The sequence below is a fragment of the Panthera onca genome, chromosome B2 (genome assembly GCF_046562875.1).
Source record: "Panthera onca isolate mPanOnc1 chromosome B2, mPanOnc1 haplotype 2, whole genome shotgun sequence".
NCBI lineage: Eukaryota > Metazoa > Chordata > Mammalia > Carnivora > Felidae > Panthera > Panthera onca.
Window position 1 is genome coordinate 1,655,849 of NC_138343.1, and position 24,001 is coordinate 1,679,849.

The following is a 24,001-nucleotide window of genomic DNA, read 5'->3' on the forward strand; positions in this document are numbered from 1 at the left end:
TGCAGTTTCTGTTTGATCTGCTTTTATCTTCAAAACTTTCACGGAGTGTGTTTGCGGACATTCCAAGGAAGCCTAGCCTTTGGTACCATTTCCCACACTCGTTCCTGGAACTCACCGCACGTTCCCGCGGCTCCCGTCACTGCCGGAAGCCGCAGACGCGCGTGCTCTCGCGGGGATGCTTGTGCCCTCGCGGTAACGCGCGTGGTCTCGCGGGACATGCGCTGGAGGGGATGCGCATACTCCCGCGGTCCTGGAGGCAGAGCTGTGGTGTCCTCGCGCGCAGGCTCTGGCGGAGGGGGTGGCGCCAGTCCCCTGGTGGCTGCCGGACCCTGGTTGCGGCCACATCCCCCCATCCTCCGAGGTCAGCATCCACGGCTCTCCTCTGTTCACACGGCCTCCGCCTCCTACAGAGGTCACCAGCTGCGCCTTACAGGGTCAAGCTGGAGCACCTCCCAAATAAGCGTGGAGGGCACACTTCACCTCCCCCACAGGAGCCCCAGGGCACCCCTGGAAACACTAGTTATTTTACTGGGGTTTGGCTGGACCGTCATCCTTGAGAGAGACCTGCGTAGACTCGGGTACGACCAGGCAGGTGTAAGGCGCTGAGGTTGTCTTGTGCAGCAATAACGCCCCTTGGAAATGTTGGCCGGATAACCTGCTGACAGAGTCCCAGCAGCCTTCCCAGGTGCGACAGCGCCCACACCTACTGTCCTTGACAACGTGTATCCACCTGGACAGGAATAGAATATTCCAGATGGCGGAATATTCACACCGCGGATGACAGGACCCTCTCCGGCCAGACCCAGGAGCCCCATACTCCCAGCCAGGCACGGGGTGTCTTGTTTTAAGTTGTGGTTAAAAACACATCACGCACAACTGAGCATTTTAACCGTTTATAAGGGTAGAGCTCAGTGGCGTTAGGTACGTTCACATCCCGCTCCTTGCGTTCTCTGTCTCCTTTACATTTTGTAAACAACCCGGGGGATCACAACTCAGAGTCACAATTTGCCCAGAGAGCCCCACCCGGTGTGGGGGTGCCATCCCATCGATGGGGCTGGGTCATGTTTGTCCCTCTTCCTTTCTCCTTTGAATGGAGAGAAGGCGGTGCATGAAACAGCCAGTGACTGTGGAAGGAGGCTGAGGGTTTCCCTTGGGAAGCAGATGGGAGAGGGAGGGCAGGTGGGTGATTGATCAATGAAGTGTTAGTGTGGCTTCAACAAACAAATGTATGTCACAAAGTGATTCACTAGTATCTCCTCATCCTTAGTTGCAATACTCTAGTAATTACCTGCAAAACTTCTTCAGGAAAATGACTAAGAAAAAAGATTATCAAGAGAGCAGAAGCAACATAGTCACCCTCCGAGCTAAAGCCTCCCTTTCCCTAGTCCCACAATATATCCCAAGCTGGGAGCCCCCTTCCTCACCTGTGGTGTCTGCTGCCCTCACCTGGGCTCCCTGTCCAGTGCTCCCTGAATCCCTCACCACTACAGCAGTGTCCTCTCCACCATCAGGACTGTGTACTCCCATGGGTTCTGGATCTCCCGACGCGATGGCCAGAGCTTGGTACAGACCCACCACTTTGTGACCATATTTAATGCTTAGAGACACAGAGCAAGAATACCATCCTGCTACATGTTCATTGATTCAGTGTTTCACCAATTTCACCTTGATCCATCAAAGCACCAATCCAAAAACTGATTTCTCTCTCTAGTGTTTGCATTCCTGCATGATGAACTCAGAGGGGAAAACAGAAGGATGAAGTAAGCTGAGAGAGACTATACCAACAAGTGGACAACGACAGTCTACCCAGTCATTCAGCAAGTATTGACTGCTAGCTACAAAGGATAGTTTGCAGGGAGGGGGACAAAACGTAAGAGACTCTTAAATACAGAGAACAAACTGAGGGTTGCTGGAGGGGTTGTGGGTGAGGGGTGGGCTAAATGAGTAAAGGGCATTAAGGAGGTCCCTTGGGAGGAGCATTGGGTGTTGTATGTAGGGGGTGAATCACTACATTCTACTCCTGAAATCATCATTGCACTATATGCTAACTAACTTGGATGTAAAATTGAAAAAAACTATATATATCTAATATACATATATATATATATATATATATATAATTAGATATATATATCATATATATTAGATATATATTAGATATATATATCATATATATATTAGATATATACATCATATATATATTAGATATATACATCATTAGATATATATCATTAGAAATAAAAAAGTATAGTTTGTCAGCTTCCAGTATATACGAGGCTATTCTGTGTCTTTCTGCCTTATGTTTCACAGGAAATCAGCCCTCTAGGCCTGAAGGTAATTGCTTCCTGAGCAATCTTTTCACATTGTCATATTTTGTCTTCTCTGAAGCAACAATCTTTGCTTCATTTCTTTTTATATCTATTTTTAGGGAGCAGTCTGGGTGGGAGCCCTGAATGTGCTTAATGTCTTTTTTTTTTTTTTTAACTTTTCCACATAAAGCTAATTAGATTAGGGACAAGGGACTCTTCTTTGAAAGCTATATGGTTTTTCTCCTGTTATAAGCTGTTACTTTTTCTCCATGGAGAAAAAAATTTCCCTAATCTGTATCCTAGCACAGTAGGTTCCGTTTACTCTCCAGACTGCTACCTGTGGGTTTTGGTTTTGTATATATAATCAGTGCCAAGCATAGTGCCCAGGTCTATGGTAGACAAACTTATTGGACAACTTGATCTTACATATGTGTCAAACTTTATTAACTGAGGGAGGTATTGGCAGGATGACAAAGGACTGCCACAGCTCACAGAGGTTTGGGGAATTCATGATTTTATATAGAGGGGAAGGGGCGGGAATGTGAAACTAATCAGAAAAAGAGAACTGCTTCATTTAACATGATCATTAAAACATCGTGTCCCCACCTGTTGGTACAGTGAGATCGGGGCACCACGACCTCGTGTGGCAGCAGAGAGGTCACTGTGCATGGAACTCGAGAAATGAGGAGGAAACAAGCACTACAACGTGGCTGCGATCTAGACGAGCCGAGTAAGAAGACTGGTGCCGCCGCGGGACAGACGGGACTTCACCGTCGGCTTCCCCAGGTGTGCGTTCAGGGACGCGGCGACCCCTCGTGCGTCCGTCCCGGCAGTTCCTCGGGCAGCTGTTGCCACCGACGTCCCGGGGAACAGGGCGTCCAGGGGGACAGGGCGTCCCGGGGGTCAGAGCCACGGCGGGGGACAGAGCGTACCGGGGGAGGGGGGCGTCCAGGGTGGCACAGGGCGTCCGGGGGGAGGGCAGGGCGTCCCAGAGTCAGAGCCGCGGCGGAGCAGGCCGTCCAGGGGTCAGAGCCGCAGCGGGGGACAGAGCGTCCAGGGGGGAAGGGCCACGGCGGGGGACAGAGCGTACCGGGGGGGGGGGGGGGGGGGGGAGGGGGGGAAGGCGTCCAGGGGGCCACAGGGCGTCCAGAGGGGCAGGGCGTCCAGGGGTCAGAGCCACGGCGGGGCTGGGTGTCCCGAGTGGCAGGGAGGGGCAGGACGGGCTGCCAGGAAGGCTTGTCCCGGGCCACCCTGCTTGCATCAGCCGCCGCAGTCCTGGGCGCTCGAGGGGGTGGTGGGACACCCCCGCCTGGTGACTTCCCGGCCCCTCCCGGCCTCCTGCCCGTGGTCCAGGTGCTCAGCTCGTTCCAAAGAGCCCAGCAGGTGACCGCTTCCCTCCGAACTTCCCGGCTCCGGAGCCCTCCCGTGGGGTCGGGGCCGCGGGACTCTGGGAACCGCGCGGCGCTGGCAGTGCAGCCGGGTGAGCGTTCTCTCATCGTTTTGTTTACACCACGGAATTATGTTGTCATTTTGCACGTGCAACACCAACACTTGTGGAGGGTTGCAAAGATGCCTCACGTGAAAATGAAAAGTTAGTTCTTGTAGAATTGAATGCCAAGGGTACTTGCTCCTGCCGGCCGGCGCAGGCAGAAAAAGTCACTTTCCCTGACCGGGAATCGAACCCGGGCCGCGGCGGTGAGAGCGCCGAATCCTAACCACTAGACCACCAGGGACGGTGTTGGAAGAGGCTCCGAACAACCCTACAGGCTGGATGCACCTGCCTCCGGCCTGTGAGCCGCTGCGCGACCTCGACTTCGGAGTCTATACCTGCGCGGGGGCGCGCGGGGGGGGGACGGGGGGGGGGGGAATGATTATGTGAACCCCACCCGCAGGGGGGACGAGGGGCATGTGGACTCTATCCTCAGGGGGGACGAGGAGCGTGTGGACCCCACCCGGGCCCCACCCGCAGGGGCGACGGGGCGCATGTGGACCCCACCCGCAGAGGGGACGAGGGGCATGTGGACCCCGCCCGGGGTTCATGGCAGAGCTAAACCAGTCCTTAGGGCGGTCTTCATGGTAGCTACCTGGACTGTCTTCCGTGCCCCTCCTCGTAGATCGCGGAGGGATCCGACACGAAACCGTTCCGTTATCTTTGGTTTCCTCAACATGCTTCAGCGTGCTGAGTACGTAAAGACTCCAGTGATAAAGTCATCTATCTTAGAAGAGGGCCGAGTGGGCGGAGCCGAAATAGCTCAGTTGGGAGAGCGTTAGACTGAAGATCTAAAGGTCCCTGGTTCGATCCCGGGTTTCGGCAAAGAGCTCTCTTTTTTTTTTTTTTTTTTTTTTTTGGAGCCTGTAATAGTTAGAATATTGATTTTGACCCCAACAAGTGTCACAATATCCGTTGAACCGAAAAAAAAAAAAAGAAAAAGGGCGACTTTTTCTGAAAACGTGCAGACCAGGAGGATGGTGCGATAAGGACGCCCTGGGAGAGGCCGGAAGAGAACGTGTAACGGGAGGAGCCAAAAGTGCTCAAGGAAAACCACTTCCCTCCCCTCTTCCCTGCGGCATCTGCTTCTCTGGCTGCAGCTCGGCTCCGCACAAACCCGCCCTCTCTTCCCGCCCGCGGACTCCATCCCTGCACCCGGAGCCCGAGGCAGGAGGCCCGAGGCGCTCCTTTCCGCGTCATGACCCCCTCCCCCACCCCCAGCCCCATTCTCTGCCAAAGGCAGGGACTGCAGGTGTACAGGGGGAAGGGAAGTTTAATAGGAGGAATAGCAATTCCATTTTATTCTCCATTTCACGTCCCTTCAACAAATATTTATTGAGTGAGTGCGCTCCACGCAGCTCTGCAGAGCAAGAGAGGCAGGAAAGGAGAGCACAGGAAAGGTTCCCGGGACAGGGAACTGGCTGAGAATGTACCCCGCCGAGGCGGGGCGGGGCGGGGAGCGCGGCAGAGGGAGCCCAGAGGCTGCCTTAGCCTCCCTAGCCCTCCTGCTGACCTGCCCGCTCTGAGCTGGGCCCAGTCTTTGCCTTGCTTCTCAAAGAACAAGGTTTCCCTCATTTCCAAGGCTGATTAACACTCGTCTGAGCTAATGACCGCTCGGCCCATGCCATGCTGCCCTGGGTCTTGACCTCTCCCTTACCTGCCTCTTTTCACGGTAGGAATGCCTGAATCTCCATCTTCACACACCAAACACACACTTGCCCTCCTGCCTTGCCCTCCGGATTCTTCCCGGACTCCCCTTCACCCACCACCACACCCGTTGGAAGAACAGCATTTGTCTCCACTTCTTTGCCGCATCAGTCCCGCAGTAGCTGAGGTCTGCCCTCAGAGAACATTACCCTGCACTTGCCAGCCTTCAAATGCCTTGGTTCTTTTTTGGCCCTAAATTAATGGTGTGCAGGCTGCACACTGCTGGTGTCCCTCCCTGCCTCCAGCGCCTTCCCTTGGTCCTGGGACTTCCACTCCTGCCATCCTTCTCCCGGCTCTGTCTGCTCCGCTTCTGACTCTCCTCTTCCCCTCCTGTAAGGACCCCTAGAAATGGTTACTTTCCAGGTCCTGACCTCCATCATCTTTGAATTAAATTTTTAATTGTTAGACAACTGTAGATTCACATGCAGTTATAAATAAGGCACTGAGATCCCAACCAGGCACCGTTTACCTGGTTGCCCCCAGTGGTGACATCTTGCAAAACTTGAGTGCAATGTCACTAGCAGGTTGCTGATATGATAAAGTCAAGATACAGAACATTTCCATCAGCACTGGGATGTCGACCTTTTACAGCCACATCCACTTTCCTCCTGCCCCCCACCCCCACATATGTGGCAATCACTAATCTGCTTTCCATATCTGTAATTGTAATTTCAAGAATGGGACATAAATGGAATCACAGAGCATGGAACCTCTTGAGATTGTCTTTTTGCACTCACTATGATAATTCTCTGGAGATTCATCCAGGTTGTTGAATGCATCAATGGTTTATTCCTTTTTCTTACTGAGTAGTATTCTCTAGTGTGAATTTACCACACTTTGTGTGAACTTCCTCCCACTGAAAGACATCTGGGGCATTTCCAGTTTGTTGCTATTATGAATAAAGCTATTACACACCTTTGTGTACAGGTTTTTGTGTAAATATCAGCCTGCATTCCTCTGGAGTAAATACTCAGGACTGAAACTTGGTACTTGCATGTTTGGTTTCTAAAGAAACTGCCAAACTGCTTTTCAGAGTGGCTGTGCCATCACCTGCCCACCAGCCGTGTACACAGCCTCATCAGTCTTTGGTGTGGTCAGTTTTACTCTAGCCATTCTGACAGGTACAGAATGATACCTCGCTGTGGTGGTAATTTGTCTTTCCCTAGCAGCTAATGATGTGGAAACTTTTTTCATCTGCTTATTTGCATTTATGTACCTTCTTTGGTGAAATATCTCTTTAGGTCTTTTGTCCAATCCAGTAAGAACATTTGTGCGCAGGTTTTTGTGTGAGAAGCCGCTGAAAACAACTTGAAGTTCGGACTTGTTACCAACTGCCTTATTATATACTTGTCACAGCGTGCAATTCTTACGCAGCTGTATTTACAAAATGTGATACAGCCTTACTGCTTTGGGAAAGGCCCAGGGCACCATGGAGAAATCCCTGCGATAATAGGCTGGTCAGAAGAGTTTCCTCCAGTCCCAACTGACTGCACCACCCTCCCCTGCATCAAAACCTAAACATCAAGCATAGGATAGTGTTTAAAAAATAATAATAATAAGACAACAGGCCCCAAAAGGAGTGGCTTATGCTAAGCACCATGCACCATGTCACCAAAACAAGACTTAATTAGTTTTGGCTCTTCCAGAGATGGAATCTTAAACCAATCAATCAGGAATTTCCCGATCAGTGTAAGTGAGGTAGCCTGCCTGATAGACACCGCCCCCTCAACAAAAGAAGTTGGTAGCCAAAAAAAAAAAAAAAAGGATTGTTCCGAGCAAGTGAACTTCCCATTGGGTAAGGGGCAGGAGAGTCTTAGGAGGATTACATCAACTTACTTTGTGGGGGGGGCGGGGGGTGTTGAGAAGGCCCAAGTGACAAATTACCTCTTTGGTGCTGATCAGAAAATTCCCAACCGACCTGTTGAGACTTTCACTTCCAGAGGAGGCTGGAACTGCAGTCAAGGTAGGTGTTACGCCCAGGTTTGGTGACTTGGCCTATACAACACCATTTGGGGCCTGTGCTTTCTTTTGAACAATAAGTATATATTTGGTCTTTATTGTGTTCCTGGCACTGAGCTCCCACACCTCATGGAATTTCCTAAATTGGGAGAACTACAGAGGTGTGCTTTGTTATGTTAATGAGGTGACTTTTGGATCCCCAGGGGACAGAGACTGGTTGCCAGGGAAACCAATCAGGAAATGCACCAGTTACTAGTTTAGCTCGAGAGAATCGGAGGTGCACGGGCCAGGCCGTTGGAGGGAAGGTAAGGATGAGGCGGTAACAGGAAGGATGACAGACCCACCTTGTGTAAAAGCCAGTCTCCAAAGACTGACCTGAATGTGGCACATCTGTCACCGACCGCCCTGTGGGCCGGTCCCAGTGAACCTGGGCTGACCTCCTAGAATGTCATTGAAGTGGCCCTGTGATATTTCTGTAAGAAAGGGCGGTTAGTTAGTCTCTAAGAGGAAGCCTGGAGGCCAGCCCGGAGGAGGCTGTGCACAGCGGTGGGGAAGGTCAGAGTCCTGGCCAGGCAGCACTCCCCGAGGACCCCCATCACACTAGACGGGCGAGGTGGCTACAAAGTGGGTCACAGTTCACACTACTCCTTCATTATAGGACATTAACATACCAAAATCTCCTCCCTAAGGGAGCCAGGACAGGAACCCGTAACCAAATAAGGAGGAAAAGAAGCATGTAGCCCTGCTTCCAAGAAAGCCCTGTCCCAAGTAAGAACATTCCAGCCCCTCCTTAACCGCTGTCAGTAAAAAATACAAACCCAACCCCCGGGGCCCGCAGCTCGCTCTAGCATGTTCCCGCGCTCTCTCTCTCTCTCTCTCTCACCTTCTCACATCTCTAGAGTGTACTTTTTGAGGAGGGAGCAAAAGGCAAGCTGACAAGCTGCAAACAGCCCCCCCACCACTACCAACCAGGTGGGACATGTGTGATGTTCCTCGGGCTCTCCTGGATGCCCAAGAACAAAAAAAGGGGGAAAACAGAGGGTTAACTAGAGATCACAGTCCTGCAGGACGGGAGTCTCCATCAGTTTACAAATGCCTTAGTAACTAACAAGAAAAGGCAATCTTATCCATTGTCTAATCTCCAGAAACCTATAGACTCTGTTTCCTGGAGCCCCAACACCACCCTCCCCTCCATAGTGATGTGGGAACAAAGGCAGAAGGAAATGGCAGGTAGAACTAAGTTTCCTTATAACCTGCAGCCCATTGACAAATACTTGAGAGTAAAACGTTTCTCCAGGAACCCCCTACTGTCTCAATGCTAATGCTTTGCTAGAGGGAAAACCACCATACCATGACACTAGCTAGGCCTCCAGTGTCCTGTGAATATTCTCTAGCACATGAAAATCTCGCTTGAAACTTCCCCTGTACTTTATCTGCCTCAACACCATAGTACATAACCAGTCTCTCTTCGTGGTCCTGGGCAACTCTTTCTGCCCACAGGTCCTGTCCCCATGCTTCAATAAAGTCATCTTTTTGCACCAAAGATGTCGTCTTCAGGAATTTTTTCTTGGCCGTCAGCTCCAGACCCCACCATCACCGCAAAAACCTCATCACTCTTCACTTTAATAAACTTAACGTGCTTGCGTCTCTCGTCCACTGCATTGTGTCTACTCTTGAATTCTCTCTCCTGAGGAGACCCAGAGCCTCAGCGATGTCTTTTGGACAGGCCAAGTGGAGGCCTCAGGGCCCAGGGTCTCCCCAGTTCCCCAACAACAGCTCCAGGCCTGAGGCCTGAGCCATAAGAACCCTTGCAGCTTCTCACTTGGTTTCCTGGAAAGCTCCCTCTCAGAACCCGGTAACCAGACTGTGGGAAAGCAGCCAAGTGGCAAGGCCAAGGTGAGGCCCCCCAGGGAGCAGCTTCAGCTGAGTCCTTGTGTTATGGAACCAGGCTGGAAAGCTGGCCTGGCGGAAAAACCAAACAGCACTTGGAGATCTTGGTGGTTTGGAAATTTATTTAACACCGGCGGGCTCAAAGGAGACCATTTCTCCAAAGATCTGAGCCCCGAATGCAAGCGGGAAGGGTAATTTATAGTTGTCAGCCTCCATATCTGTGGAGGTTTTCTCGGGCACAGCAAACAGGGCAAGAAGAACCCGGAAGAGGGGTCTCCAAGCCAGAGACCAGAGCTTGTTTTAGTCCCGTTGGCCATCTTTGGCGAAGTACTTTATTCATTTCTCCAACACTAGTAGATCAGAAGCATCAACTGCCCCTGCCAGTCAGGTGAGTGCGCCCTCGGGGACATCCCAGCCCAATCATGCCTGCTGGGGAGGACTGGAGTTCCTGCTCACATCACATGAAACAATTGCCCAGTCAAGCCCACAAAATCAAGAAAGAGAATAAAATGGGGTTTGTTTTGTTTTGTTTTTGTTTTTAGAAATCATAGCACATTGCCGCAAACTTCATTGGCTTCAAGCAGCACAAATCTTGGACTCCTGTCGCCCCGGAGTCTGATGTGGTCCCACCATGCTGAAATCAAGGTTTTGGCCAGTGCATTTCTTTCTGAGAGGCTTTAGACACTGATGTCTTTGTTTTCTGCTGGCTGTAGGCTAATGGCCATTCGCGACTTCTAAAGGCTCCTAAGAGCCATCAGTGGGGTCCTTCTCAAATCACACCCCATGACCTACTCTCCGCTTCCCCTGCCACTTTTAAGGACTCTTGTGATCAAGGTCCTTGACCTTCATCGTGTCCCCCAAGTCCCTTCTACCATGTAAAATTCACAGGTTCCAGGGATACGTGGATACCTTTGTTGGGGGGCGGGGGGGAGGCATTATTCTTCCTTCCACAAGACTCTATGCTTTGGAACTCTTGTTTACACTTTTATAGATCATCAGAACACATTGTGAGCTGTGTCTTGACAATGCTCCAGACTTTAAACTTGACCTCAAAGACCATGCGGAGACCGAGAAGCGTCCTTCTGGCCAGAGAGGTCGGTGTAACTGGTATTTTTGCAGGCTGGTCCTGCCAGTACTGTGGGAGCTGGGCCACAGCTGACACACAGGTGCCTTTATGCAAATTATGTGACCCACATGGATGGATGAATTACAATAAAGTACCAAACAGGGGAAATGCCAACTCTTTTCAAGGACTCAGGGCTGGGGTCTCTGGGCTCAGCCCAACGTCAGCCGCTATTCACCTTCTCCACAATGGCTTGCAGGACACGTCAAGTGACAGGCCCTGAGTAGAGCACAGAAGAGGGAGAATCCATGGGACCAGGTCACTGGAGGAACATGGCAAGTAAAACAGAACCGGGGGTTGAAAAGGACAGGAACATGATGATGCCATTCACCTGCCATCACAGCAGCTGGTCTCCTCCAAGGCGATGCTTTTCTTATGAAGATGTGAGATTGGAAAACCAGGGTCTAAACAGAACAACAGGCCCAGTCCACACAGGTGGAGAAATGCCATTGTTCACTGCCACATGGGAGTCCCCAGGGTCAGAAGACAAGTTTGGAAGTGAATGAAAGGAAGCCAACAGAGCTGATGAGGACGTGTTGCTGGGAATCATCTCCTTAACATACTTGAGAACTGGCTCAGAACTGAGGGGTCTCAGCAGGTGGGGAGGACAGAGCAGGAGATTGAGGAGAAAAAGGAGGGGAGAAAAGGATAAGAAGACAATGACAGGAAGATATTTCAGGATAAAATCTAGGCTAGACTAATTGTCAAAGAGGGAAAGAAATATTAACAATTCCCTTAATCTGAGAACTGTAGTTTCTTCCCCCTTAAGAATCACAGTTTCAGTAAATTTGCCTGCATGATTCTGTCAGGAGCCAACTTCTATACTTCCACCTTCCTCAGGTACATATGAAACTTGTGAGAAAAAATCCTACCCATGCTCTCTTCTCTTTCCCTGCAGAGAGAGCATACACCACAGCTTCCAAAACCTCGTTGAGCAAATGGGGCCCAGGTGTGCAAGCAGGATGCTGGTTCCCTCAGCCCTTCCTGCCATCCAACCCTCCTCTCTCTAGGCTTTTCACTGCTGAAGGTATTCTCTCCCTCCTCCCCTAGTGTTTCTCAAATTTTTTCTAGTAGGATCCGTAATTAGAAACGCTATTCACATCACAACCCTTACTTATTTGTAATGCATGCTGACATTTTGCAACCTATTCTTTCATCTAAATTGAAATTCTAGGGGCGCCTGGGTGGCGCAGTCGGTTAAGCGTCCGACTTCAGCCAGGTCACGACCTCGCTGTCCATGAGTTCGAGCCCGATGGGGCTCTGGGCTGATGGCTCGGAGCCTGGAGCCTGTTTCCGATTCTGTGTATCCCTCTCTCTCTGCCCGTCCCCCGTTCATGCTCTGTCTCTCTCTGTCCCAAAAATAAATAAAAAATGTTAAAAAAATAAATAAATAAATTGAAATTCTAGTTGTGATCCACTGAAGTGATTCATGGCCCACAAAGGCATCACAACCTGCAATTTGAAAAACTCACCACCTTTGACCTTACACTTAAACTTCAAGTACCAACCCAAGATGTAAATTTCAATTATATCTTATACTGACCACTTCTTGCCTTTCTGGCTCATTTTCTCTTGCCTACTGGCAAATTATTTAACGTGTCTCTTTCCTCCTCACCTCTACACCTCCTTCCATATGCAGCCCAGGTTTCACGGGTAATCATTAGAATTACTAGCAAGGATAGCCTTCATTTCCTTTCCCCACTCCCAGCCCCTGGACAAATCAAAAATGCGCCACCACTTTCTCCAGACTCTGACTATCTGTGGGTCAAGAACACCCCTGACTGTGCTCCTCTTTTTAACCCATTCTAAACCAGACTTCTCCCCCCACTCCACAGAAACCCTCTCGTGTCTCCGCAGACTCTATGCTGAGAAATCCAGTGGTCAATTCTCAATCTTCAGTTTGCCCACTTCTCAGGAGCATTTGGCCCAGTTGATATTTCCTTTTCACAAAAACACATTCTTCACTTTGCTTCCAGAATACCACACCCTCCCAGTTTTCCTTCTACTTAAATGCAGTTCCTTACTTCCTCATCTTCCCAACCTCTAAAATTTGGAGTTCCCCAGGGCTCTGATGTGAGTCCACATACGTTCTGTATGTACACCCGCTGCCTGCCTGAGCTCACCTGATGACGTGACGGTAAGAACCCTCTGCCCTGATGCTTCCCATACTTAGACCTCCAACCCCATTTCCCACCAAGTGTAGTCAGTGATGTGACTGATGTCTCCTCCACTGAATGTCTAAAAGGCATGTGCTCACAGATGCCTTGATCTGCTCTCCAGCCTACAGAGCTGTTCCTTCTGCATTTGTCCTCATCTTGATAAAAACACAGCAGTAATTTGTTTTTCTTTTATTTGTTTATTTATCTTGAAAGACAGCAAGTTGGGGGAGGGCAGAGAGAGAGAGAATCCCAAGCAGGGTCCATTTGCACTGTCAGCGCAGAGCCCGAAAACACAGCAGTAATCTGAACTTGTGAAATAAAACTTGATTTTAAATAAGTTATACTTTTAGTAAATAAATCAAAAAAGTCCTGTTTCACCTGTTTGGCTGCCCTTTCCTGTGAACATTTTCTTTCTTTCCAAAGCAGTGTTATTTCCTGTCAACACGAGTCTGTGTCTGCATGTGTGTGTATAAACTTTTGTCACGATCTACATCATACCATCAAACAATGTTGGAGAAAGAGCATATAAATTTCTGTTTTATTGTGGTCCTTTTCGCTACTCTCACCCTCAAAGTGTTTCCAAATTAGAGGATATTCTATCTCACACTTTGAAAGTGAAGGTTTGACAGGAAGCCAGCGGTTTGACATTTTTTCCTATGGCAGATGGTACACAATAGCCATCTGGGAGGCACATGCCTCGGTCCATTTCTATGAAGTCGGAAATCTCATTCAGTTCTTCTGCACATTTTGAAGAAACTACACAGTGACCATAAAGCTCCAAAAACCACAACAGCCTCAATATCACGAGGAAACAAACACAATTATTTTTTAGCAGTGCTGTGTACAAGGTGTGCAGAACACTTACCAGATAATATCTTTTCATTTGCTTTGGTAAAAAGTTTGTAGGCTAAATAGAATTTGTCAAAATTTACATTTGTGCTTTTTGCCAAATATACAGATAGGCGGGCAAGGTCTAGTTTGTATTTGAACAAGATACCAACAACCATTTGTTTTATGTATCTGGTAATTTCGTTAAATCTACATACTGACCGAGAAGAAGGTTTTCAATGCCATGATGCAAATAAAAGGCATAGGGGCTGGGGGAAATCTTCTGTCTTGCTGCTGTATTTTGACGCATGACTTAAAGTGATAGCACATGGCAGACAGCAAGGTCCTCTGAGGAATCAGCTCCAGGCTACCAGGGGCCAGCACGTGGTACTAACGTGTCCTCTCTAGCTCATGCACCTGCTGCAACCTCTGATCAGGAAAGAGAGCAACCAATAACATCATGCCTGTTTTTTCCTAGTATTAGACCCCATGCCATTTTCAACTGTTAGTGTCATTTGGGAGGTGAAAGATCTTTGGTTAGAACGTCATCGGACTTGTGGACTCAGTGTCCCTGTGCAGGTCCACACCTCCTCCTCCCCCGTGGGGGGTTCCAGATCCACTTCTCTAGTGAAGTTCTCCCTGTTTTGATTACCTGGCTCAACCAGTTGTACCTGCTTTTTCATTTTAGAGCTTTTCACGATGTCTGGGTCGCACTGGGGCTCATACGGCAATCATTCTCGTTTTCATTACCGGATCTCTTAGAAAATGTGGTCACACTATTCACAGTCTTAAAAATCACACTAGCATGAGAATGAACAAGTCACTGGGTGAAAGGCACAGCCCCGGGGAATCAGCCCATGACATTGCACTAGCCTGGCCTGGGGACCGATGGTGGCTGCACCCGTGCTGAGCACAGCAGAGGGTACAGACTTGCCTGGTCGCTGTGTTGCACGCCTGAAACGAGCACCTGTGTGTGTCAACTATGCTTCAATTAACAGTACTTAAACTGCAGAATTTGATTCAAAGCACGCGAGTTAAGCTACAGGCAGAACACAGCTGCTCCAAAAATGCTCACTTGGCCTATTGAAGTCATTCAGAGGGCGTGTCTCTAGAATCCCAAACTACAGCTTGCAGACAGGCAGGGGGACACGGACTCAGGAGCAGGAGTCGGACGGACGACAGGGGCGGGGGGGGGGGGGGGGGGCAGGCACTCAGGTGCTGGAGTCGGACGGACGACAGGGGCGGGGGTGGGACAGGGACTCAGGTGCGGAAGTCGGACGCGCCGCAGCCACCCCTCCCCGGACGCCTCAGCGTCTGGACCGCGCGGCCGGGGGTGGGGGGAGGCCGAGAACGCGCGGGACCTGGGGCTCCTCCTGACACTGGGGGCCGCAGTCGTGTGTGTGCAAGGTGGTCCCGCGGGCGGGCGGGGTCCCCGAGGGAGTTCGGGACAAGCTGGGGCGGGGGGCGCGCGTCCGGGTCCTGGGCCTCGGCCTCGTAGGCCTGAGGGTTTGGCAGCTCCGGCCGGAGGGGGTTTTCTGCCCGGGGCGGGGACGGCGCGAAGCTGGGCCACGTGCAATCTGGGTAAAACCGTGCGCCGAGGGCGCCTTGCCACCTGCCTCCTTAGCGCAGTAGGCAGCGCGTCAGTCTCATAATCTGAAGGTCCTGAGTTCGAACCTCAGAGGGGGCAGCTCACTTTTGCGCCCTGGCGGGTGGACCCGAAGTCCCGGGGCCAGGGAGAGGGAGCGGGTCTCAGTTTTCTGGCTCCTGGGCCGTCTACACCCGCCGCGACTTATCCTCACCTCTTCCCAAGAGCCAGATCTTGCATCGGAGTCCCTCTGATTTCCGTTCTTCCTTGGGGCAGTGGCCTTTACCGGTGCCACTCAGTGTGTTGCAAACAAGATGGGACGAGGAAACGAAAACCTGACGTTCAGTTTTCCCAGCGAGGCCTGTGGCCTCCTCTCACATACACCGCAGGTCCTGGCCGCGGCCTCCGGTGTAACCCGGCCCTGACTACTTTCCCACCTACACGCACCGCGCTGGCCCGTGCTCCACAGACATGCGTGTCCGGCGTTGCTGAGACCACCCCGCGCGGGGAAGACACAAGGAAGGGTTCTTCCCCAGGACCTTCAGAGGGAGCGCAGCTCTGTCAATACCTTGATTTTGGACTCTAGCCTCCAAAACGTAATTAATCACTTGATTTCTGCGAATAGAAAATTAAGCTCTAATTGTGTTAAGCCACACAGTTGGTGGTGATTCGAGCCTGCAGCCCTAGAAAATTAACACACCACGCCTTCTCGGCCTCTAACCTCCCAATACATCAGAGCACCTGTGTTCTTGTCTTCACAGCACTTACTGCTGACCTGCCTCGTCCTTTTATTCAACACGCTTACTATCACCCACCCATGCCCTTACCCTGTACACTCCACGAGGGTCCTCCCGATGTGTTTTGTCCACTCCTGTAGCTCCGGTGCGTATACCTCACTACCTGACCATGAGCCCTCGTCAAATAAATCCATGAGTTAATTAACATTTTAACTCTTTCTGTCTTCCTTCCATATTCCCTACCACTCTCTTACTCCAGGCAATCAACATCTCAAATTTGGATCTTTGCAAAACTGCTCACAGGGGACACACCTACTGAAACCCATCCTGCAGGCCACACCTCTCTGGCTTAGTGCTGGGAAAAGACAGGGCAAGACTTGGATTGTTCCCGCAAAACGTCTGGGCCTCCGAGACTTTGCATTTTGGGAGAGCTCTCTCAACAGGCCGCCGGGATGCAGACTCAACACGGCACATCTCAGTGTCTTCAGGCCCCTCAGCCTCTGGTTCCAGAAGCCTGTATCCCCACAGCTTAACGGATGCACTTAAAGATTTGGGAGACACCAGAGGGCTGGATGGGCTAGATCTTCAGGCAGTTCCTTAGAGAATGATCCTTCCTGGTGCCATCGCTGTTCAGAATCTGTTCCTCTCCTTTGCAGAAACAGAAACCATGTTAATTCACCCCAGAGTTTTTCAGGCCTGGAGGACAGACACACTGTAACCAAATGTCAGAGACATTCCAAGCCAGGGTGTGAACGTATTTCAGCCACATCTGTAGTCGATTAGCATAATCTCATCTATGTAAAGCAGACTGCAGTGGAAATCAAGTACATTGGAAGGTTGCTCCATGCATCGGTGATACAAATCAAATATCAATGAGTATGATATCAGGCAATGATGGTCTTGGCCCATGTGGTTGGCCCCAGGGCAGACATGGAAACCCTGAGTTCTGATCATAGCATGCTATTTTCTTAAGCAAGTTTACAATATTACCACACCCTTACAGAATAGTGTACAATACAAGGCTACATGAGAGTTCTGTTTAATTTGTATCCTTGTTACCCTTACTGAACTTGAACTGAATATCCAGAAACCTTCCTCAGCCCTTCACTTACAAACCAACTCTTAAAGACACCCGTGCCTCACTCAGAAATCCTACAAACAGCCAACCACATCCTTTACAAAGTGGGTGTAGTAACTACTCCAGCCTTTTTTTTTTTTTTTTTTTTTTCCACTTAAATGAGACTAATAGGCAAAGATTATGATCCTGGTGCTATGTTCATGTTAGTTCCATTCACAAAGATCTCAGCTGTCTACATTAGTAGAAATCCCAGGTATTCCTACTATCTTTACTTTGTATGGGAGTCACTTACCCATTTTGTTAGCTGAAATATTTGACCCTTGGGGGTGTTGCGATTTACCTAATCTGTCCCTGTTTCTGCACAAAACATCGCCTTCACAAAGGTGGAGCCTGACACCAGCAGACACGCCCGAACAGGGACTTGAACCCTGGACCCTCAGATTAAAAGTCTGATGCTCTGCCGACTGAGCTATTCGGGCCCCTGCTACAGTGTGTTTCCTCCATGTCCTAGTGTGAAATAAGTGTTTTGTCCAGAGTGCAAATGTCTTCCTTTTTGTTCATTCACTTATTATTTCTAACCCTTCCCTTTAAATTCTGTCCATGTTCCTTTTCCTTATTCCCAACCCTATCTTCACTCCTTTGAACATGGCTCCAGGCTATTTGTGGCCCCAGGTCACTGGGGAAAAGTAACTTACCAATCATCCACCAAAGACTGTCCTGTGGCTCATTTCTAGGTATGTGTTTATTCATGCCACCATTTAAAGCAGATTTGCCGTGGTCTTCACAACTTCACTATGATAACATGAAGTGGAAAATGTTAATGGACTTAAATTAGAATAAAGGAATAGAGGCAGAAAATTAAGAAAAAAGTATGCTCACTGTACACAGAGCCCCCCACCCTACCCACATCTCCAGTTCAGCCGACGGTAAAGGGACGGCACCTTTTCAAGGGGTAAGAGGACACTTCTCCCGGAAGTGTTGTCTAAACAGAGAATCGGAGGGTTGGTATAAGACGCTGGACAAAAATGTGGCTCCCGCATCCCAGGAAGAGGGAAGAGCACAGCACCTTCAAAGAACTGAAAGCAGAGCTGAGGTGCTGGCAGGCAGGGCGGGTAGATGGTGGGGGAAGAAGGCAGGGACACACCCGAGAGGACAGGTCCTGAGGTTATGGCAGGAGTGTAGACTGGAGACCTCACCCCTGCAGCAATGCCTAGGTACTGGGCATTTCAGGCAGGGAGAAACAACCTGATCAGAGATGATCCTGGAAAGCGTATGCTGGCTTCACATAAAGAATGGGCCAGAAGGGGGCGAGAGGTGATGGGGACCCACGGAGGCCGTGCAGATTTGGCCTGGTGGCTCTGAGGCAGTAGCCGAACGGTGCAGAGCACGTCCTAGGCCCAGGACTCCAACATGTTGTTCACCTGACTGCATTGAGGTCTCCTGGCAAAGGGGTGGGACCTGTGGGAAGGGCAGAGGCCCAGCCCCAGCATCACAGCACAGAGAGCACAAGGATGGGCTTGAAAGCTGAGAGGGAATGGATTCACAGGGAAGGAAGGACACAGCTTTGCCTGGCACATGGTAGGCCCTCAGTAAACACCTGTTGAATATTTCCTACACAATAGGCTGAGAGGCTAAGAGCAAGATACTAAATTTCAGTCGTGTTCATTTTTGTGTGAGTTGGGTGCTTATCTTGACTCTCGAAATATCACTTCAGTGTGTTCGCTTCTTGTCTCTCTGTGGGTGACTTAGAGTCCAGTAAAGGGTAAAAGAGCAGGAGAAGGGGACAATGTGGTGAGACTGGGGGCGGAGTGGGTACGGATTCCCTGTCTTGTGGGATGTCCCTGGTGACCTAAGCAATTCCAGAAGAATGGTGAGAGAGGACCAATCGGTAATTAATAACAAAGGATTGCACCCCATGGTACACCCCCCCCCCAAACAGCCCTCCCTCCGCGCCTCCTCTCTGGGCCCCAGAGCCAGTAGGTTTCTTGACCCTGGTGTTTTTGTAACAAAAACAATTGCCAGGCCTATCTGAAAGGCATTTAAATAATGTCCTGGCTGTGTCTGAAGTTGGTATAAAAAACAACCGTTAGAATTTTGGAGCATTTGGTTCTCGGTGGAAAGTCACTATTTTGTAACTGAGCGTCACATGGCCCCGTTACACAACAGTGAATTAATTGTCCGCCAGTCTTACCCGGCGATTCCCGCGGTTGAAAAAGTACACTTGTGGGAGAAAGGGATGGAGAAAGAAGGCAGACTCGTCCCCCACCCCATCCCCCGCATTGTCGTGGGGTCGGGGGAAAAATACGTGCCCCCTCTGAGGTTCGAACTCAGGACCTTCAGATTATGAGACTGACGCGCTGCCTACTGCGCTAAGGAGGCGCCTGTTCTTTTCTTTTGCGCACACTCCTACAAACACACCGCAGGACCCAGCTCCTGGGTGGGTCGGGGTCGTGGCTGCGCCGGACAGGGAGGGGCGGGGGTCACGCTGCGGCCGCCCCGGGGCACCTCGTCCGGGCGCGATCTGGGCTTGCGCTCCTTCCTTGGCTGCTGCTGCTGCTGCTGCTTCTCCGCAGCGGCTCCGGGGCCGGACCCGGACGGCGGGACTTGCTCGCTCCTGAGGCCGGGGGGCTCACTCTCTGCCGGCGCCTGGCTCCCGCGCGGGTGAAGATCGGACAACGCCAGGAAGCCGAGTGCGCGGGTCGAGCGCGCGACCTGGGGCGGACGGAGGGGGCGAGGGGCACGCGGGAGGGCGGGACCTGCGCGACCTTGAGGTCGGGGAAGCGCGGGCAGCCCGAACCCTCAGGGCGGTAGCGTGGCCGAGCGGTCTAAGGCGCTGGATTAAGGCTCCAGTCTCTTCGGGGGCGTGGGTTCGAATCCCACCGCTGCCAGGATGCTTTTACTGCTCTGTCCACGTACCTGCCCGCTCCTTCACTCCCCGCTCTCGCCAGAGTCCCCCAACAGGGCATCGGCCCCCAGTCCATGATGACAGTGAGCGAGCCGCACATCGGCTGTGCGGGGTGGTGACCCCCCGATCCCGAGTACCCAACGTGTGGCACACCTCCACTTTACTGCTTTATTTTAGAAATACTTGGGTGCCTTCTTCGTGCGCTGCGTCCTCGCGGGGGCTCCCTCCGCTCCTGCGCGGTCCACTTGCTTCTGCCCTCAAGGTCTCGGCTTGGAAGGCGCTTTCCCCAGGAAGCCTTCCTTGATCTGTCCCTCCAGAATTCCAGCCAGTCAACGAAGGCACGTGAGGAACGGGAGTGAGGCTCCCTGCGCCGGTGCCTAGGAGGGGGACAAGCATTAGACACTTAATGGCCCCTGGATGACACAACTTCCGCAGAGAATGAGCTGAGTGACATTCTAGATCTGCTATCAGGACAAAGAATGTAATCGAACATACGACCGCACAAGGTACAGGGAAGGACCTTTCAGGGGCTCACAGTGTCAGAGGAGAGACAAGGGGGGGAGGGACTTGTTAGAGTGAGTTCTTGTGTGTCTCATGAATCGAATAAGCGGATTCCTGAATTTATGAATGAACTTTTAAAACCCCAATGTGGTAAACACAGTAAAGGAGCAACGCAGCGTGCTGGGGAGGACGCAGCAGGCCCGGGCGTGGCCAGCCTTTCCGCGGCCGGCTTCCCTCATTTGCGCCTCGCGTTTGGTGGCCCGCTCCCGTGGGCACGCCCGGGGCTCTTGGTGGCACACTGTGGGCACTTGGTGGCCCACTCCTGTGCGCACGCCCCAGGCACGCTCCGCTGTCGCTCAGTCGGTCTCTTGGTATTTACCAGAACTTTCGGAAACTTTTGTGTAGTTGTCTGCTTTTCCTCATGTGTCATAAGCTTCGTCAGATTACACAACCACATTTCTCTTGCTTCCCCATGTCATGAAAACTACGTACACGTTTGTGTTAAATTCCACTGAATAAATATATGAGAGAATAACTTGCTAATTTGTGAGGAGAGCAGGGTATACAGAGCTGAGGACCCAGCTCTGGCAGGGCCATGTGTCCCGAAGGCCCGTTTCTACAGGACACCCCTGGTGAACTGGGTTGTGGGCGGCTGATTACACCACACTGACCTGATCCTTGGGGGTTCGCTCTGCTACCAGGTAACTGCAAGCCATTCTTGTTTAGGTCACCAGGGACCAGCTTGTTTCTGGACTGTGGGGCCCAATCATCTCTCCCCTTCCCCAGGTAGCTCCCCCTCTGTGTCTTCATTTGTTTGCTTCTGCCCTGCAGTATTTGTTAGCCACGCACGGGCAATCCAAGGAAAGGGTGCAGCCTTTTAAATTCCACACTCAAAAATAAACCAACCCCTTGCCTTCTTTTCCAGGTCTTACCCACTGTCCTTGCCTAGGGAATAAATGTGCTAAGGTTGAAAACCCAATCATTCCTACCCCTCCCCTTGCCTATCCTCAGAATATTCTGGCATCCTTTCAAAACGAGTGGACACTTTCTTTTTCTTTAAGAAATAAGGATGTAGCTCATCCAAAAAATAAAAACAAATAAATAAATAAATACAGGATGCCCCCTGAACTGGGAAAAAAAGACGGGAATTATTGGATCTAAGCTAGCTTAGACCATCTTTTAAAGACAGAGAACTCATGAAGAGGGAGAGTTATATGTGTGGACACTTACAAGAACTTTACAGTCACCTGGCCAAAAGTCCTTGGGTTTCACTGCTTCTCTCTACACCATATTTAATAAGCAGCTATTTTGTGACAGGCGCCTTGCTTGGCTGGAGATCGAGCAACAGGATGAATTACAGAAAATGACTCAGGGATTCCTTAGCAACTCAGCCTTGGGAGACTACCAGAGGCACATTGAGAACATGACCAATACTTAATATTTAGGTTGAATAAAGAGTAATTTGTACCTGAATATTTCATGCTGTATATGTGATCTCTTTGTTATGTGTTGTTCTTACAGTTACTAGGTAAATAATCATGGTATCTTAACAAAGTTAAGATTTTGAAAAATAAGTGAGTATGTCTAGCACAATCATGTCCTTCCGGTCTTGGTCACCAACGCCTGAGGACGCCTGTGTAGGGGTCCACATGAACACTGGAGTGTCCACTGGGAGCCGTGACCTGGCCAGCACAAAAACCAAGCAAAACCAAACCAAATATGCATCAGTCATCCCCTTTAGGCTTGTAAGATTTAGCCTATGGAGGAATGGGAAAGGAAACCCTCCCGAAAGTCTAACCCTGGGCTATCCCTCTGAGCAGTCATGCTTGCATCCTTTCGTCTACACCTTCAAGCAACAAGAACTGATGAGACTTCTATGCCCTAGCAGACTTGGGGCATCAAAGAGGAACGAGACCGGGTCCGACACTTAAGACATTTTGCAGTGGGAGGACACATGTTCAAATTCCGAGCCCATGATTACAGCTGAGCAGGGAGGTGCCAAGAAAGTCTAAGGTTGCTCCAAAGGCCTTGGCAGGTATTTTGAATAAATAACTGAGGCTATAGAAAGGAGATGTTATATTTTTCTTTTCTCCCTTTTGAACTGTGAGATGAAAATCCAATTTATTTTTGCATGGATCAGAAATGAAGGCAAACTCAAAACCACCAGAAGTAAGAATATCCTTAGGACTCCGTGCTTCCCCTGACATCGAGGGTAAGAAACCTGGGGGTTCGGCCCAGTGGAAGGTCAGTGCAAGCCCCCTCCCACCACCTGCCCCCCATCTGCCTCTCTTGTATTTGTCTTTTCCATCGCCTTCAGGCTGGAAAGTGTAGGAATTTTTCCATCTGCCAGAAAATGCCTTCATAAATGTAAAAAAGAAGGAAGGAAAGAAAGAAAGAAAGAAAGAAAGAAAGAAAGAAAGAAAGAAAGAAAAAGGAAGAAAGAAAGAAAGAAAGAAAGAAAGAAAGAAAGAAAGAAAAAGAAAGAAAGAAAGAAAAAGAAAGAAAGAAAGAAATTAGGAGGAAGAGGCAGAGCTTTTGTTTAAAGTGGTGCTTGATTCCTTAAAAAACTACCCTAGACCCAGCAATAGCACCACTAGGTATTTATCCGAAGGATACAGGAGTGCTGATTTGAAGGGGCACAAACAGACACCCCAATGTTTATAGCAGCACCATCAACAATAGCCAAAGTATGGAGTCTAAATGTCCATCAACTGATGAATGAATAAAGAAGACGTGGTTTATATACACAATGAAATACTAGTTGGCAATGAGAAAGAATGAAATCCTGCCATTTTCAGCAACGTGGATGGAACTGGAGGGCATTATGCTGAGTGAAATAAGTCAGGCAGAGAAAGACAGATATCATATGTTTTCATTCATATGTGAAATTTAAGAAACAAAACAGAGGAACATGGGGGAAGGGAAGGAAAAATAAGATAAAAACAGAGAGGGAGACCAACCATAAGAGACTCCTAAAAACAGAACAAACTGGGGTTACTGGAGAGGACGTGGGGGGAGGGGCTAGATGGGTGATGGGCATTAAGGAGGACACCTGTTGGGATGAGCACTGGGTGTGTATGTAAGGGATGAATTCCTGGGTTCTACTCATAAACTCTACGCTGGGTGCTAAGTAACTAGGATTTAAATCAAAACAAACAAAACTGGTGAAATGGTGTCTCATTTTCAATCGTTAGGACAAGGCCACAGAAGGAAGGTCTCAGATGGATGGTGCACAAGGTCTTTTTCACGTGGGGTTCCATGGTGTAATGGTTAGCACTCTGGACTCTGAATCCAGCGATCCGAGTTCAAATCTCGGTGGAACCTTCCTATTTCCGGTCCTTTTACATGACTTCGCTCCCAGGCCTGGACTTTTGCGTTGCTGCGTGGCCAGCCCAGGCACTCAGGGAAGGCCGTGCCCACCCAACAAAAAGCACGCCGAGGGCAGCGAGGTCGCGGGGACAGTAACCAGCACTGGGGAGTGGGTAAGGGGGTGGGCGGGAATGGGGGAAGTGGATGGGGGGGGAGGGGAAGGGAGGGGAGGGGATAGTAAGCGGACAGACTTCACGGGCCGCAGAAGGAAAGCGCAGCTCAAACCGAGGACAAAAACGGGGGGGAAAAAAGCATGTGTCAGAAGTGGGATTCGAACCCACGCCTCCACACGGAGACCAGAACCCTCGAACCGAGGAAGCGAAGCTTGAGTCTGGCGCCTTAGACCACTCGGCCATCCTGAC

At 50.3% G+C, this 24,001-nt stretch overlaps 1 long non-coding RNA gene and 8 other non-coding genes across 9 annotated transcripts; 5 read left to right on the top strand and 4 right to left on the bottom strand.

Moving 5' to 3' along the window:
• The first annotated feature begins 222 nt into the window (after positions 1-222).
• LOC132666256 (uncharacterized) lies at positions 223-6,425 on the top strand. The gene is made up of 6 exons (XR_014137677.1): positions 223-361; positions 1,712-1,870; positions 2,928-3,095; positions 3,663-3,789; positions 3,906-4,099; positions 4,676-6,425. It is a non-coding gene; the product is annotated as an uncharacterized LOC132666256 (long non-coding RNA).
• TRNAE-CUC (transfer RNA glutamic acid (anticodon CUC)) lies at positions 3,971-4,042 on the bottom strand. Its single transcript has one exon. It is a non-coding gene; the product is annotated as a tRNA-Glu (tRNA).
• TRNAF-GAA (transfer RNA phenylalanine (anticodon GAA)) lies at positions 4,551-4,623 on the top strand. The gene has a single exon. It is a non-coding gene; the product is annotated as a tRNA-Phe (tRNA).
• Positions 6,426-15,078: 8,653 nt separating the features above from the next.
• TRNAM-CAU (transfer RNA methionine (anticodon CAU)) lies at positions 15,079-15,151 on the top strand. The gene has a single exon. It is a non-coding gene; the product is annotated as a tRNA-Met (tRNA).
• A 2,119-nt stretch (positions 15,152-17,270) lies between these two features.
• On the bottom strand, positions 17,271-17,343 carry TRNAK-UUU (transfer RNA lysine (anticodon UUU)). The gene has a single exon. It is a non-coding gene; the product is annotated as a tRNA-Lys (tRNA).
• Positions 17,344-19,170: 1,827 nt separating this feature from the next.
• On the bottom strand, positions 19,171-19,243 carry TRNAM-CAU (transfer RNA methionine (anticodon CAU)). Its single transcript has one exon. It is a non-coding gene; the product is annotated as a tRNA-Met (tRNA).
• Positions 19,244-19,670: 427 nt separating this feature from the next.
• On the top strand, positions 19,671-19,752 carry TRNAL-AAG (transfer RNA leucine (anticodon AAG)). Its single transcript has one exon. It is a non-coding gene; the product is annotated as a tRNA-Leu (tRNA).
• Positions 19,753-23,522: 3,770 nt separating this feature from the next.
• On the top strand, positions 23,523-23,594 carry TRNAQ-CUG (transfer RNA glutamine (anticodon CUG)). The gene has a single exon. It is a non-coding gene; the product is annotated as a tRNA-Gln (tRNA).
• A 301-nt stretch (positions 23,595-23,895) lies between these two features.
• TRNAL-CAA (transfer RNA leucine (anticodon CAA)) lies at positions 23,896-24,001 on the bottom strand. The gene is made up of 2 exons: positions 23,964-24,001; positions 23,896-23,941 (listed from the first exon to the last, which is right to left on the bottom strand). It is a non-coding gene; the product is annotated as a tRNA-Leu (tRNA).